This window comes from Apium graveolens, chromosome 5 (assembly GCF_009905375.1).
Source record: "Apium graveolens cultivar Ventura chromosome 5, ASM990537v1, whole genome shotgun sequence".
NCBI lineage: Eukaryota > Viridiplantae > Streptophyta > Magnoliopsida > Apiales > Apiaceae > Apium > Apium graveolens.
This window is the reverse complement of record NC_133651.1, coordinates 268,285,272-268,301,765: the sequence shown is the minus strand read 5'-3', so window position 1 is coordinate 268,301,765 and position 16,494 is coordinate 268,285,272. Positions and strand designations below refer to the sequence as shown.

Sequence of the window (16,494 nt, the reverse complement as noted above, 5' to 3'; positions counted from 1 at the left end):
GTAGTTGAAAACCAGGAGGGTTGAATAGCTTATTTCCAAACTGCTGGAACGGCTGTTGCATCACATTCTGATTGTTGCTCCAGCTGAAGTTAGGATGATTCCAGTTGTCAGGATGATAAGCGTCTGGAACCGGTTGCTGCGATCTCTGAAAGTTGCTCACAAACTGAGCTGAGTCACTAGATATAGTGCATTGCTCCGTCACATGCGGACCTGCACACAGCTCACAAACACTAATTATCTGCTTAACACCATAGTTAGCCAGAGAATCGATCTTCATAGACAACGCTTTTAGTTGAGCAGTGATAGCCGTAGCTGTATCCACTTCAAGAACTCCTGCTACCTTTTCCTGTGGACATCTCTGGGTTGGATACTGATATTCATTAGCAGCCATCAGTTCAATTAGATCATAAGCTTCCTCATATCTCTTTGCCCATAATCCTCCGCCTGATGCTGCATCGAGCATGGGTCTGGACTGTGCTCTCAACCCATTATAAAAACAAGTGATGATCATCCAATCAGGAATTCCATGATGAGGACACTTCCTAAGCATCTCCTTGTATCGCTCCCAAGCTTCACATAACGATTCTCCCGTTTGCTGCACAAATTGAGTAATAGCATTCCTGAGTGCAGCTGTCTTCGCCATAGGGAAGAATTTAGTAAGAAACTTCTGAGCAAGATCTTCTCAAGTAGTAATCGAACCAGCTGGTAGAGAGTGTAACCAGCTCTTAGCCTTGTCCCTCAGAGAGAATGGGAACAGTCTCAGCTTCACAACATCTTCAGAAACACCGTTGAACTTGAAGGTGTCGCAGATCTCAATGAAATCCCTAATGTGTATATTGGGATCTTTCGTTGGAGAACCCCCAAACTGGATTGAATTCTACACCCATTGAATTATGTCAGGCTTGATCTCAAAGGTATTAGTTGTGATAGCTGGCCTGACAATGCTAGATTGAATGCCATTGATCTTGGGTTAATAAAAATCCATCAAGGCTTTCGTTCGTGCTGCTTGATCTCCCAGTGTAATGAGTACCTGAAACATAAACAAATAAACCGTGAAAGTAAAAGAATCTGAGTCAGTGAACTTTAACGACCACTAATGACAAGCACATCAACTAAAAATTAACACCGAGTCCCCGGCAGCGACGCCAAAAACTTGTTAGGGCAAAAACACGCGCTAATATTCACGCAAGTATACGCGTTCGCAAGTAGTATAAGATATAAATCAGATCCGTTCCCACAGAGACTGGTTTAGGTTAAGTTCAATTTATGCACCTATGCAACAATTTATGGTTATCGCTCAATTCTAAGACAAATAACAAATTGGGTTTTTATGAAACTAAGAGATTATAATAAATAACATTAACTAAGAGAATTGAGGTTGAATGACTATATATGACAAACATGGGATCCTAACTTCATTACTACTTCATTCAATAGCCTTTTCATTCTGAACCTTAGCATGTGATGGTGATGACACTAATCAAATAACACGAAACTGATAAACGCCAACTTTCGTTGCACGAGTACCATTCAACCAGACATCCACAAAAGAGATAGAAGCTGAATAGGCACCAATTATATTGAGACCCTATATGTCTATAGAATTTGACAATGTAACGGTTTAAGCACAAGTTATCTATCTTGATTACATAGGGCAAGTAAGATGGTTAAAATTACCTACGAATCATGCATAACAAATACATGAACCTATGATAACATGGCAAGTTCTAAACCTCTATATTCACTGTCGCTTCAATAGAGATTAGCACACTATCTTATATGTTAGCTACGCACATAAGATGAATAAGCACAACCAATAATAGGATATCAATCAATCACCACACACCAAGATATCAAAACAATTAACTATTGAAATCCATAAGTAAATCCGCCAGAATCCCATAATAACGATTAGCCCATAATTGAACTCATCATCACCATGGATTCCAATGAAAGCATGGTATAAACAAGGTCTTAATAAACTGAATAATAATTAAAGTACGAATAAACAAGTTGTAGTTTCAATAAGAACGAAAACGAGCATCCAAATTTACAACTAATTCAAAGAATCACAAGTTGAAAACAAGATCTTCTTTTTCGGAGTTGTTTTGTGCTTCTAGGTCTTCTGCTTGGTATCCCAATCTTCCCAGATGATGAAAACCCTTTTTTTAAGTATATATACGCCCATATTGGACCTGGACCCTTAAAATCGTCAAATTCCACTCAAAAAAGGCTTTTTCAGCGAAATCAGTGAAGTCAGCCGCGAATCAGAGCGTGGCCGCGCGACACACCAGGCGGGCGCCTCCACCAGCGGGCGGCCGTGCGGCACACCAGGCGGGCGCCTGAGGCCTGTCTGAAAAAATTCTGATGAATCTTGTTTTGGCCATAACTTGAGTTCTACTCGTCAAAATTAGGCAATTCAACTGTCCACGCGAAGCTAACGAGATTCTCTACAACTTGAAAATGGCCTTGGCTTCCAATTCTGATAACTGTTTATCATATTTCCTTTAAAAGCTCATTTCTTCATATAATTGATACTTGAAATGCAATAATAGAAAAACACATCAAAATACCAACAACTTGAGTCCAAAACACCAATTTAAGCTTGTACTAAAGTGTTCCAAGTGGATATAAAATCCGCTTATCAGTGAAGAATGAGACAACCATATTCGTACTCAAGATGGCTAGTCTTTCGTACTATATGGCATACAACACATGATTAGGTGGTGTCCCACCAGACTCTTCGTCATTTTGACAAAGCGTCACTTCACAACACTTTCTGTCTCAATCAGGAAGCAATATTTTAAGAAGAAAAATAATTCAGAAGAAATACAATAATTTTTTTTTGTTTCCGCCTCATATAGTTTATCAATAAAAGAAGCCCATACGTATTTAAGAATCAGGAAGAACATACGCTATCGTATTAGAGGAAAGAATGTCAGTGTTGGTCACCGTCCCCTCTTTACTTAAGTATACCTTTAGAGATCATTTGAACACAGATTCACAGTTCAAGTCACATCCTCACTTTAGAATGCCGTTTGAAAATGCCTTTACATTAAATACCTTTATGATTCGATCATAATCGTATCCTTATGAAATTTATAATCAATACTTCCGATTTCGTCTATGCCGTGTATAATAATCATCAATTACGCAACGCCTCAACTTCGTCGATAGAAATACAATCCTTCTCCAATCATCTAGAAGATTCTTTCATTTCTTCAATCATCCTTCATCCGTTCGAATCACGAATCTTAACAAATTTTAATAATTTCATAAATTGGGTAAATAATATTTTAACATGTTGATTCAATTATTGATATTATTAAAGAAAGTTTACTTTCGTCTTTCACGGAAAAACTTTAAACTTTCTTCTTGCTGGTGAGTCTACTTGGTCCTTCAAATTAACAATACTGAGTCTAAATTCATTCTTCTTTTTAGGTCATTTTCTGTTTATAATAACAAGAAATTAAGTAGTAACTCGACAACCAAATTGTGAAACTCGTTTATGCAAAAGTCTTCTAAAAGTTGATTAAGAAAATCTTTTTCAAAATCTCATTTTAAAGTTTTGGAAATCAAATATTTGGTCGTCATTAATATATAAGTTACTTACTATTTTTATGATTCACTAATAAGATATCTAATTAAAGGAATGCCCATATACGGGTCTTTCCACTTCGGTATGTTCTCTACTTATCCTTGAATTCTGTTCGTATTTATTAGTCGACGAAACTTTGAGTTACCGTTGTATACCATTTTATTCTTAACTCTAACCCAATGCTAACGTCTGCCACCGTCTTTGATATTCTTGTTGTCGTCCTTGACATTATACTCACGATCACTAATGCAATTTGATGTTTTGTCTGCAGATAGAGTCGTACCTTCATGCTAGTCTTACCTATACCTAGGAAGGTAGATATCATTCTTCGCGCAGCACCCGGTATGTGATAAGAATCTTCTCACAATGATGGTGCCTTTACAGCTCGCAACTTTGGCTCTTCATCAGCTTCCATCAACTCGTTGCCTCCGACGTGGAACTCGTCCTACTACCTAATTCTAAGTTAAATCGTACCAAAACTCACGAAGTTCTCACAAGACTCAATTGCATTTTTCTTTAAACCACCTGAAAAATAGGGTAACATACCCAATCTTCATCGATCTATCGATTCCTCATTACTGTAGGATCTGAGAAATCAATATACCGATAGCGTTGCGATATTTGCCTTACACTTTCTCAACAATCCTATCTTACCAACTCCATATCGGATCTGCTAACCCTAATTCGCACTCAACTCAACTTAACATGAGTATGCCTAGGTCTTTCCTATCTCACACGAACTATTACTCCTATTCTACTCTCACCTATTCTCATTTCAGTGACCAATAACCTGTAGCTCTGATACCAACTTATAACAACCCAAATCCGGGGTCAAGATTTGGTGTCACTAAACAATCTTTACATAAAATAAAGTAATAAAAAATAACCCCTTAAATCTAGATCATTTACAGGTTATGGTATGAAACAAGAATCTAATCTTCTACAACTCACAACGACTAGAATACAAGTTTAAATACCTTTGTACTAATGCCCTTGTCTTATTTTTCTAACATCTTCTTCCTCTCGCAGCGGAGATTTCTCTAACTTTTGCTGTCTATCAAAGCTATTCACTTTTATTCTTATCTGTTTCTGAAAGAAATAAGAATTTACAAAGCAAGAGTGAGCCAAAAATGCCCAGCAAGTATATAATTTGATTTTCAAGCATTAATATCAAAGGAAAATTTCCGGACAAAATCTTTAAATAAATTTTAAACAATTCTATTTATTTGAAGGAGTTGAGCGAACAAACATTGGTTGTTACCAGCCTTTAATTATAAATCCAACTGTGACAAGCGGTTCCCAGATTCATCTCCTGAATCAGGGTTTCGTCCGATTTTGGAATCATAAAACTTTTCGAGAGAGAATGCCGTTAATGGCGATCAACAATAAATTAAACTGGATATTTGAACCAACATATGCACTATACCCTGCTGATCAGTCAGGATACAGTGTGGTTCTATACCCAACTACATAGATCCAACCAACATAAGGGGTACCCATGCAACTATGGCCTAAAGGGTCCGGTCCATCCCCGGCCCATAGGTTCTAGCTAATCACCGGCCCTCATAATAACCATCCAGCCTGTAGAGTATTTTGATGTCAAATCATTTTGATTTCAAAACATCCCAATTCAGGGTTCGCAAATAACCCGGAAGAATAGGTATTTGCTCAAGAGATCAATCGATAATATATGAACAATAATGAAAAGAACTTGCATAATTAAGATTAATTGCAGTGAAATATAAAACGGTTAACTATTCTGAACTTAGAATAGGAATGAAGTATATGCAGTATATTACGAGAAAAGTTAGGAATACTTGCCTCGAGAAGCTTTTAACCACTATTATCAGTTGACTTTTGAATTGCCTTGAACGTTTGGCTTTATCGTAAAACCACTATCTTATTATGGATACAATCCTATCCTTCATGTCCTTCGAATGGAATCTTGGTGAGTCTGATAATTAATCACTAGATCATTCCTAGTCCAACGTCGAATCTCGGATCTTCCGACTAGGACCTACATGGTTAAAATACCCTAATTTAGATAATCATCTCGCTTAACATAACACCCCTATCACTTCTACCCATACGATTTCATAACCCAACTCATATTTATATGTATTATTGAAATACACATAGTAATTATGGTTCACATCTTCGAAACTCGGTTCGGTGTTCGTTTTCGGGAAGTACATATACTCGTTGTTTTGGAAAATAGGGCATTCGATTATTTATAAAATATTTTGTCACGACACGTAATTTGGTTTCACATAATATAATTATAATTATATATATATATTCTCGTTCGACGTCTCCGATAATTATAAGGTACGTTCTCGTATTTTCGGAATTAATTTCCCGAAAATCAGGCAGCATTTCCTTTGTTTATCGGCCTACCCGTCGAATCAGTTCGACGTCAATCACAATCAACAACAAATACAATCACAATGCAATTTACAATCCAATTCATCAATCCCATTCCCCGATATAACTTCACTTTATTAATTATTACTATTGTTCATTTTTGTTTCAAAATTTATTTTATAACTAATTTTATTTATTTATAATTTAGGACGCAGAATTTCTCATCATTGTCCACAACCGGCTCACCAAAGCTCATCATCGACAATGGTAAAATTCGTTGGTACCCGATAAATTTCGGGTTTCCATACGAACCTTACCGATTAATTAAATTTTCCGCACGAAAATCTTTTATTTCACGAATATTATCAAATAAGTTCCTGCAGAAAATCATTAAAATCAATAAAATAATTTCACTTTACAATCGGAAAAATAAACAGGCCAGAAACAGAAATCAACAGCATACCGACACGCGTATACGCGCCTCACCAAACCCCGTCGCCTCGCCTCGCCGAAATTCGGGAGGCGGCAACGGAAAAAAGAACGGCAGCAAAACGAAACGGTACAACAACACAATATACACAAGCATATACTTACTTACGTATGTATATATACGCAGCAAGAGCATCACAGAACAACCAGGGATGAAACCCCTCCCCCACGCGCCACCACCACTTCGCCGGAGAGGGGCGGCGGTGAGAGGGGAAAGAACAGGGCACCTGCACCATGAACATATACTCACCAAATCACAGCGAAGTATCTGACCCAGCACAAATTCGAAGTCGAGTTTGTAAAAATAAAATAAAAAAATTGAACAGGGATGTAGGCGGTGGTGATAGGCCGTGAAAGAGAGAGAGTTTGATGAGAGAGAAGCTGTAATTATCCCCTACTAGTTTGCCTTGGTTTATACTGATTTATCTCTCTCTTTTTCCCCCGATATTCTGATTCGTGTTCTCGTAAATTAACAAAGCAATATCGTGCAATATTTTGTCGAGAAATTATAGATTACATACCACAATTCTCGGAATATTTAAAAGTTAGCGAAATAAAAGTTTGATGACTTTTGAATCATTTTTGGAATTTACATCAAACCCGTATTTTAACGAATAAACGTGCGAGTAAATAAAGGCCAGAAAATTACCGGAATAATTTTAAAATTCTAGAAATGTTTAAAAGTTAATAAAATAAAATTTTCATGATTTTTGAAGCATTCTGGAATTAAATACTGATTTTACAATTAAATGAGATCAGAAAATCATTTAAAGATTAATAATAAATAAAATATTGATTTCCAAATTTTATAAACTCCTAAAAATAATAAATAAAATTATAAAGTAACAAAAATAATTTTTGAGACAATTTTTGCATTTATGAGAATAAAATCATTTTAAAAACAAAATGAATTCATACCGCTCAATAATTAATTATATCACAAATCTTTGTACCCAACTGATCAAATATGATTAATAATATTGCAATACATAGCTGACAGGTCCATCACATATTTTATTTATTTAATAATTCAATAATTACATTTACATATCGGATCGAAATTAGGTTACTTAGCCACTAAGTAACTATATAACGATAAAATTTTAATACCAGATTTGGATAATTATCAAAACAGGGCCTCTTATAAAACACTTTATACAAAAATAAAGTAACATTATCCCGTCTTTTGCGAATCCAGGTTTTATCGGTCTATAAAAATGATTAGCGTATCGAAAATTTCATGCCAGGACTCGTACGGATCAAACCGTACCCCGGATCGAAAAAGTCAAAACATGAAAAGTGTTAAGAATTATCAGATTAGGTTAGAAAGGAGTTTTCGGAAGAGTTTCGGGTTGTAAAAACGCAAAAACGGTTGAAGTGGAACGATTTCCAATTCTAAAAAGTAATTTTATAATTACGTAAAAATAATCATTATTAATTCTGGATAATTAGAAATTATAACATCCTAATTTTATCAGATATCAACACCCAAATATTAATATCAATTATCGAATAATTCACCAAAATTCACATAATAATCACATAATAATTATTTATTGATAAAAATAATTACATAATTTTTTTCGGACATTACAACTAGCGTGTCCCTTGCCCTTGTCCATGACCTGACTGTAGCAGTCTCAAAATTTAGAAAATGAAATAGTAGAAAGGGGGAAATTTAATTGATGACTTATAGTTTTGCAGCTATTTATATGCATAATTTTACATGGTTAAAATGTAATATTAAGTTGTGCAGTTAGGAATGTGGAAATAATTGATGTTATTAAACCTATAAATTTTAAGATGAAAGTATTCAATTGTGTCGTTCATTTCAGAACAAAAGTTGACTTGTCAAATCATTTTAAAAAATTGCATGTGCCTACTCCTGTGAATTTAGAAAATCTGCATATCCTTTTCGTACACACAATACTTATTTTAACTTCTTTTCATATTTGTCTGAAGATTCGGACTTTTAAAAGTTGACAAGTCGATTTTATCTTGTTACTTTTAGTAACAGATAAGAACATTGTATTCACTTACGTAATTGATGTTATTGTTTTCTATTACAAAAAAAAATCCACTACTTTTGAAAAACCCGTGCAATTGTATTTTCATAAAAATAAAATCGTTGCCGACTCGTAAGGTACCCTTTTTGAATTCAAAAAAGTCATATATACACTTTTTAAAAAAAACAAAAATTACATACTAAAAATAGGTTTGCATGACTACCGAAGAAAAAAAAATTATACCAAAATAAAATTTTTTCAATTTAATATTAGACCTCAAAACTAGGTATCCATTGAATATTTTCCATTTAGAAAAACTTGTAGACAACTGCAAGTCAATCCGGGGAGGAAAGGAAAAAAAAATTAAACACCCAAGAACGCCACTTCTTCTGGGCCTCTAGGGGTGAACCCCGGAAGAAGTGGCGTTCTGTGCCATTTCTGGAAATTTTTGAATGGCTGTGCCAAAAAAGTAAATTTTTTATTGAAGTGTGTCAAAAAAGTCCGGGTGCCATGATTTCTCTTTCAACCTTCCAAAACAATTTTCCCTCTTGTACTTTTTTCCTTTTTTGTACAAGTTAACTACTTCTGAGTGTCTGGCTTTTCAGGAGAATCAAGTGAAAGTCTGTCAGTATTTTTTTAAAGAAAAGTGCAACGGTTTGTGCTATAGGAAGTAGTAAGAAAATCATTGATAAAAAGGGATGATAAACAATTGGCTAATATTTTAGCAAAAGTAGTGTTCTGAACTATTTCATTGTTTTGAAATAAACAGAAATTGTATTTGGGTTTTCTAAATTATACTCAGATTACCCACAGTGCCATATAAACACCAATTTAACAAGGAAAATTCATATTGTTATATACTTTATACAACAATTTAAATACGAAATTTCATTTTAAGGGTGGCAGTACTGTTTTCGAATTGATTTTTGGTTCTTTAAATATTGCTTTGACGGTTTCTACTTCCTATGATTTTTGTTTATATGGATCTATATATTTGACAATTTTTTTTTGATATTACACAATATCTAATTTACTTGAACTTCGTGTATATTTTATATATGACACCACAAAATATTCTCTATTATTATATGTTCACCACAACATGTATCAAAAAGCTCTTGAATGACATTGCCAAAACAATATCTAATTTAGTTGAATTTTGTGTATGTTACATGACATCACAAAATTACACCACAAAATTACATATTGCAATTTACAAACACCAGACGTGTTATAAAAAGTGAAAGGCTAGGACAAGATACTATCATGTTGTTGTAATCTTATTAAGTAATTTGAATTACTACCGCGTCCATCATATTCTATGTTCCAAAATGCAAGTATCGTAGTTGAAAATATAGGATAGACAACAATCCAGGTAAGAACCCATTGACCTCTTGGTCTAATGGTAATGTATCGCCCTCGTTTCCTATGTTCCAAAATACAAGCATTATAGTTAAAAATATATATAATATGCAACGATTCATGTAGAATCCATTAACCTCTTTTCTTGATCAAGTGATATCTCCCTAGTTACCTCTGGGAGATGTGAAAGGTTGAAAACTTGTCCCAGATAAGATGAGTATATGACTCTGTTCAATTACCAAGGAAAAAAACCATGTAAGAGGGAAGGGTTTGTATGCATCACAATGTAAAACAAAATCAATTAGCCTAGTATATTCATTTTAAATGTCCAGACCAAACACGAAAAGAAGTGTTCATCAGTCTTAGAGCTAGTAGTAGATAACCACATCTATGCTTAAATGAAACACCACTCAAAACTTGCTTCTGCATCATACAACAATTACATTTCTTCCGCATCATCATTGTGAACTCATGTATTTAATTTATTCAGAGCTATTAGAGCGGACATTTTAAAAAAGGGAAGGGAAATGTTTAGCTAATTTGCTTAACAAATATGCAATGATAATTTTTCTTTTCGAAAAAAATGATATAACATCATTGTTGTGCAATACATGCATGTAAATAACAAGACTAAGTCATATTGACAACCCTAAGGAGGAGTTGTATGATACTCTAATTTGTATTATGTAATTATATTTTTTGAGTCTGTAAAAATGTTAAGTAGATTAGACTTGAGGATTTTTCTGTGAATAGTCTTCAAACTAAGGAATAAACTCTGAAAGAAGATCAAATCATGATCATGCCTCAGAAACAGTTGTAGCAGCTTGGATTTTAATAATGTTGTTCTAGAAAAAATGTTCAGATTTCAACAAGTCACAGATCAAGGGATATCGAGAAGTCTGTCGAGAAGTCCAAAATGACTTGTAGAGAAGTCCCAAGAGATATCGATAAGTCAATATGCATTTAGAGATCTCAGATATCGATAAGTTAAAAAGAACATGTAGAGAACTGGAGATATCGACAAGTAATTTCTTCATGTAAAGATTTAAAGATATCGACAAACCAAATCTTCATGTATAGATCTAGAGATGTTGACAAGTCAAAAGTCTATGTAGAGAACTGGAGATATTGACAAGTCATGCTAAATGTAGAAAATTGGAGACCTCAACAAGTCAAAGACACATATAAAGAACACAAGATATCGATAAGTCATAATACTTATCGATATGTGACATCTCTATAGAACAAAAGAGATCTCGACAAACTATCTCAAAATTCATAATGCAGATAAATTCAATATTCAAGATTATCAGTCAACAAATAATTTTATCACTAAATTGGAAAGTCTACAAATGCAGGTTGAAGAATTCAAGATGAAGGGCCAAGATTTACTGGACAAAGGAGGGTCACAGACCTACAAGATTCTGCACAGATTTGCTAACACTGGAAAGTGTGTTAGTACATTTTAGTGTAAATTTTGTATACCCGTGTTGTTGGTCTATAAAACATGCACGGGTCTTTAGTTTAGATGTATTAAACAGATCTAGAAAATACCTTGGATTCTCTCTCAAGATCTGTAGTTGAGTTCTTATTTCTAAGAACACATATTTGTAGTAAAACAAAATTAATTAATACAATCAAGTGAGTTTTTGATAATTTGTTTGTGTGTTTACAGTTAAACATTTTATCACTACAAGTTTAGATCTATTTTGTTCAATTATAAGCCAAACATTTTTAAGTTAATTAAAATCCAAGAAAATACATTCACCCCCCCTATGTGTTATATTTTTTATTGCACTCAATATCTAACAAGTGGTATCAGAGCAAAATATGAAAAAAAACAGATAAAGATCTTGAAAGTATAAGTGCAGAGAAAATAAGCAGTATCAAGATAATTGTCTTTGACAAGATAAACTACATCTTATCGAAAAAGAAAATGATATTGTTGATAAGGATGGTCAATCTAATGTATATTGAGATTCTCAGGCATGGACCCTTTATTCCTATGAAAAAGTTTCTTGAAGAAATAGATGTAGACATGGTAATACATGCACACTTATCACCTAAAGACCCCTCTACCTACATAGAACCAAAGAAAGAGAAGGTTGCACTGTACAGTGGCTTACAACTCATACTAATTGAGTCTCTTGATAATATAATGTACAATAATATTATCAATTATGAGTCAGCTAAACAAATCTGGGAGAAGAAATAGATCTTGTGTGAAGGAATAGAAGAGTTTAGATCTAATCAAAGAAGAATTTTGGTTTCACAGTATGAGGGTTTTATGACTAAACCAAAGGAAGGCATAACTGAGGTTTTTGAGAGGTTCAACAAACTGATAAATGATTTGCAGCTTCATGACAAGTATTATGAAGCTGAGGAGGTAAACTAAAATTTTTGCTCACTCTTCCTGATCACCTAGAATAAAAGATATATGCAATAAGACATGGAAGATTTATACAGAATAACTTTAGAGATCTTATATGGTATTCTCAAGACCTATGAGCTGGAAATGTTGCAGAGGAAGTCATTGAAAGCTAGTCAAGGGCATGTTGTGGATGTGTCAAGTGTCTTGGTAGTAAAAGACAATAAAATTCTGAAGATGAACTGGAACCCAGACTCAAGTTGTTCAAGCTGTTGAGCAGAAAAATAAGGAGCCACAAAAAAAGTCATTTTGGAGCTTGAAAAGGATGAGTTTTATACTCTTTATGAACTGGATAAAATGGATCAGTCAATGGCTTACCTTGCAAGAAAATTTTCAAACATTAGAGTTAAAAAGCCCAAGTATTGGAAGACTAAAGGCCAAACATCCAACAACATAAATTGAAAAGGAAAAACTCAGTTCAATGCAACTGGCAAAGGTGGCTACAAGTCAGGATCTGCGGATAGATAAAAAATAAGGTGTTACAACTGTGATGAACTTGGTCACCTTGTCACAGAGTGCAGAAAGCCAAAGAAGGTGAAGAAAGACAAGGCTTATTTGGAACTGGAAGCAAAGTATGAAGAACTCTTGAGAAAGCAACAGGAAAAAGCTTATATTATAAAGGGCAAAAGTTGGGATGATACATGTGATGTTCAAAACATGAATTTATGCTCTTATGGCCTTGGAGAAAGCAGAATCATCTGCATCTAAATATGATGTACCTATCATAACTACCATAGATATAAATGTTACACAATATAAGGAAACTGTTGAGAAAATGACTGTAGAAATGTTTCACATTCATACAACCATGATGTCAGCTACGGAGGAAGTGAATAAGCTGTCAAAAATTAATGAAAAACTTGAAATTGAGAGAATGAGCTAGAACTGCAGCTCTATGGTCTTGAAGCAGTAAAACAAGTGTTAACGGAGGAATTTGGTAGCAACAAAGTTTGAGGTTCGTAGCCGGAAATAAGATCTGTGATGGTGGTTCTTCGTCGAAAAACGTGAACAGTACTCGTCAAATTTTATGAATAGTGTTCGTTGGATTTTATGAATAGTGTTCTTCGGAGTTTATGAACAGTGTTCGTTGGGAAACATGAACAGTGTTTGGTGGTTGTGATGAATTGGGGGCTGAGATTGCTTAGGGTTGGTGGTGGCTCCTTATGGCTCTCGCTTCCGACCCCTTGCAATTAGCCTACATAGCCCTATTTATAGGGAATCAAGCCAACGTAGTTCTTGGGGAACAAGAAACCTAATGGGCTTAGATCTCTTATCCCGAGGCCCAGTAGAAAACCTACTGAAAACCGTCTTCTACTAGCTTTAGAAATGTCCGCCGATGAGGCCCAACCACAAAGGCCCCAGGCTCGTCCGTGACTTCGAGACTTCACGGATAAGACATCTCTATGGCCAAGGATAACCCTCCGCTACTAGCTGTTTTCTTAGTCCGTGGACGCAGGTATAGCCGTGGTTCACCCCAAATATTGGACACATCCTTGTCCCCCAGATAAGGAGGCCCTACCAGATTACAGGACAAGTGATCTGAAGCTTTTGGGTGCAAAGTGCAAGATACTCCAAAGTCTCCCAACGAGGACACCCGTTGACTACAGAAATAGAGCTCCCAAAGCACAAACCAAAGTTTACCCCACATCCTCAATGAGGACATTCATTGACTATATGAGAAGGCCTTCCGTCCAGGCATACCCTAGAGGTCTCTAACCGCGGACACCGCATTCCTATGGTTACATTATAGGAAGGAGTTGTTCAATAGAGTACATGTAGAAAATATGTTAGTAAAAATCATCCATCATCTTCCCGAAGTATCCAAAGAGCCCGTCCAATTAGTATGTCAAAGTTATATTTCGCGCCAAATTACAATCTAAGGGCGCGCACAAACAGTTGTACTTTGCGCCAAAGAGAAACTAAGGGCGTGCCCAAGTAGTTGTATTCCATGCCAAGTAAAATCTAGGGGCGCGCCCAAACATTTCTGTATGTTGGCGCCACTCTGTATCATCAGCCTATGATATTTTCTTTTGTCACTCTAAATTATAGGGCTCACCCTAACTTATTCAACAATTAGGGCTTGCCTTAACCACCTCCGTGAAAATCCAATGTGTGAATCTGTCAAAATAATCATGTCCGAGGAATTCGTCCAAAAAATCTGTCAAACAAATATTTAGGGATCTCCCTAACTTGTCCAAAGGTAAGGGTTTGCCCTGGTCTGTCCAAGGGTTTTGGCACGTGCCAAGCTGTCCAAGGGGTTTGGCTCGTGCCAAGCTGTCCAAAGTTTGGGCCCGCCCTAACTTTTCCAAGGTTTGGGCTCGCCCTAACTTTTTAAGTGAAAACCCATTTCCTTGGCCGTCCTTCCTTGGACATCCATCCTTGGTCTTCCGTGAAAATCCATTTTCTTGGCGTCAGCCCAAATTGAGTTATGTTGACCCGACTTTGATCCGGATATCTCTTGTACCAAATTTTGGATATAACAACTACCCCCCAAATTCCATATGTCATTGGAAATGGGATTGGAATTTTTAACTTTCTCGGCTTCAAAAAATTTGTACGTGTCATTTTCTTAATAAGGCACACCTATTTGGTGTAGCTTTTAGGGCGCAACCAAAGAATTTTATCCGATTAATACGTTAATCGTGGAAGACATTTATCCCCATTATCTTTAAACCCTAAGAAAAAGATTATGTTATCCTTAATCATGAGGGTGCGTCCTCTGTAAGAGGAGCATCTACCCCGATAAGGGTTTTTATCCTTGAAGGGCGCGACCTCTGTAAGAGGAGCATCTACCTCGACAAGATTTTCATCCTTAGAAGACGCGTTCTCTATAAGAGGAGCATCTACCTCGACAAGGGTCTTCTACAGAACCTTCATGTATCAAAACCAATTCTAAGACCAATATTTTTGGGGGAATTTTTGAACCTGAATCAAAATCAATATCCTGGGGATCTTCGATGATCATCTTTTCACTTGAGGGTGCGTCCTCCTTACTGGGAGCATCTACCTCAGGACAAGGCAAAACTTCAATCATTGCAGAGCCTGAGGGCGCGTCCTTCTTTGGAGGAGCACCAACCTCAGGACAAGGCAAGGCTTCTAATAATTGCATATCGTGAGGGCGCGTCCTCTTCTGGAGGAGCATCAATCTCTGGAGGGTTATTCAAAATTTAAAATAATTCATCCGTCCTTCCAACCTTTCTCCATTCATTAATTTGCTGCACCATATCTACTTCACGCTCCATCATAGACTCCTCAACAATGTTGATCCTTGAACCATTTTTCAACATTAAAAGTTCGACTGCGTGTTTCATTCCCTTCGCGAGCTGGTAGCGTTGACTCTATTAGGACTATGAGCGTTACACCAATATTCTGGACTTGCTAACTTATGCCTTCTCTTAGATCATCCATTGGAATTGCTCACATCATTCTTCTTCTTAGTCTCAGCTAGCGATTGTTCAATTGCCTTAAAAGATACGGTCTGAGACCGCACATCAGCAAATATCACTATATTTCCTTGATTTGGGCATTTTCCTGATTTGGACGTTTTCTCGACCTTGGTAAAATCCCATCTATCGTCCACATATATCATTTTATGACTCCGTGCAAATAATAAGAGGTTCCCTACCCCCAAGGGTACACCCGAATGGAATATCTTGGTCAATCCTTTGTTCCTTGCCGATTATATTTATTTTGATTGCCATTTCCACAACCTTGGCTTGACTTGGCTTGAGCCTCTAGTTAAAATTCCACAACGCGAATAGATGTTCTTACACTTTGAATCTTTATATACCGGGCGCTTCCGGAACTAGCAATGATCGGTTTGAAACCACCATGAAAGCACGTATATCCATGTTTATACATTTACTTTGAGCCCGTACACGACTCATTGCCAACATTTATTTGGGTGCGCGTTTTTCGGCCTTAATTAACAGCTTTGAATGTCTTTGCTATATTTGTTTACTTGCACCTTTATTGTAGGTTTCCTTTTACCATCGCATATCGGTGACCAGTAGAGCCGGCCAAACGAGCGGTTTGGCTCGGCCCGAACGTAATTCGGCTCGCCAAAAATTCGCCAGACTCGTCTCGCCACGTGTCGGTTCAATAATCGGCACTAACCGTGAATCCACACGAGCCGAACACGAATTATAAAATCTGAAACCGGAACCGGCCCAGAACCGCTCGCCAAAGCCGCATCTGAATAAATATTTATAAAACGATTAATTGGCCCGCCTAACCGCGGTTATTCG

General features: G+C 36.1%; 1 non-coding gene across 1 annotated transcript; it reads left to right on the top strand.

Annotated features, from left to right (window-relative positions):
* The first annotated feature begins 521 nt into the window (after positions 1 to 521).
* On the top strand, positions 522 to 628 carry LOC141663153 (small nucleolar RNA R71). The gene has a single exon (XR_012551237.1). It is a non-coding gene; the product is annotated as a small nucleolar RNA R71 (small nucleolar RNA).
* Positions 629 to 16,494: the final 15,866 nt, after the last annotated feature.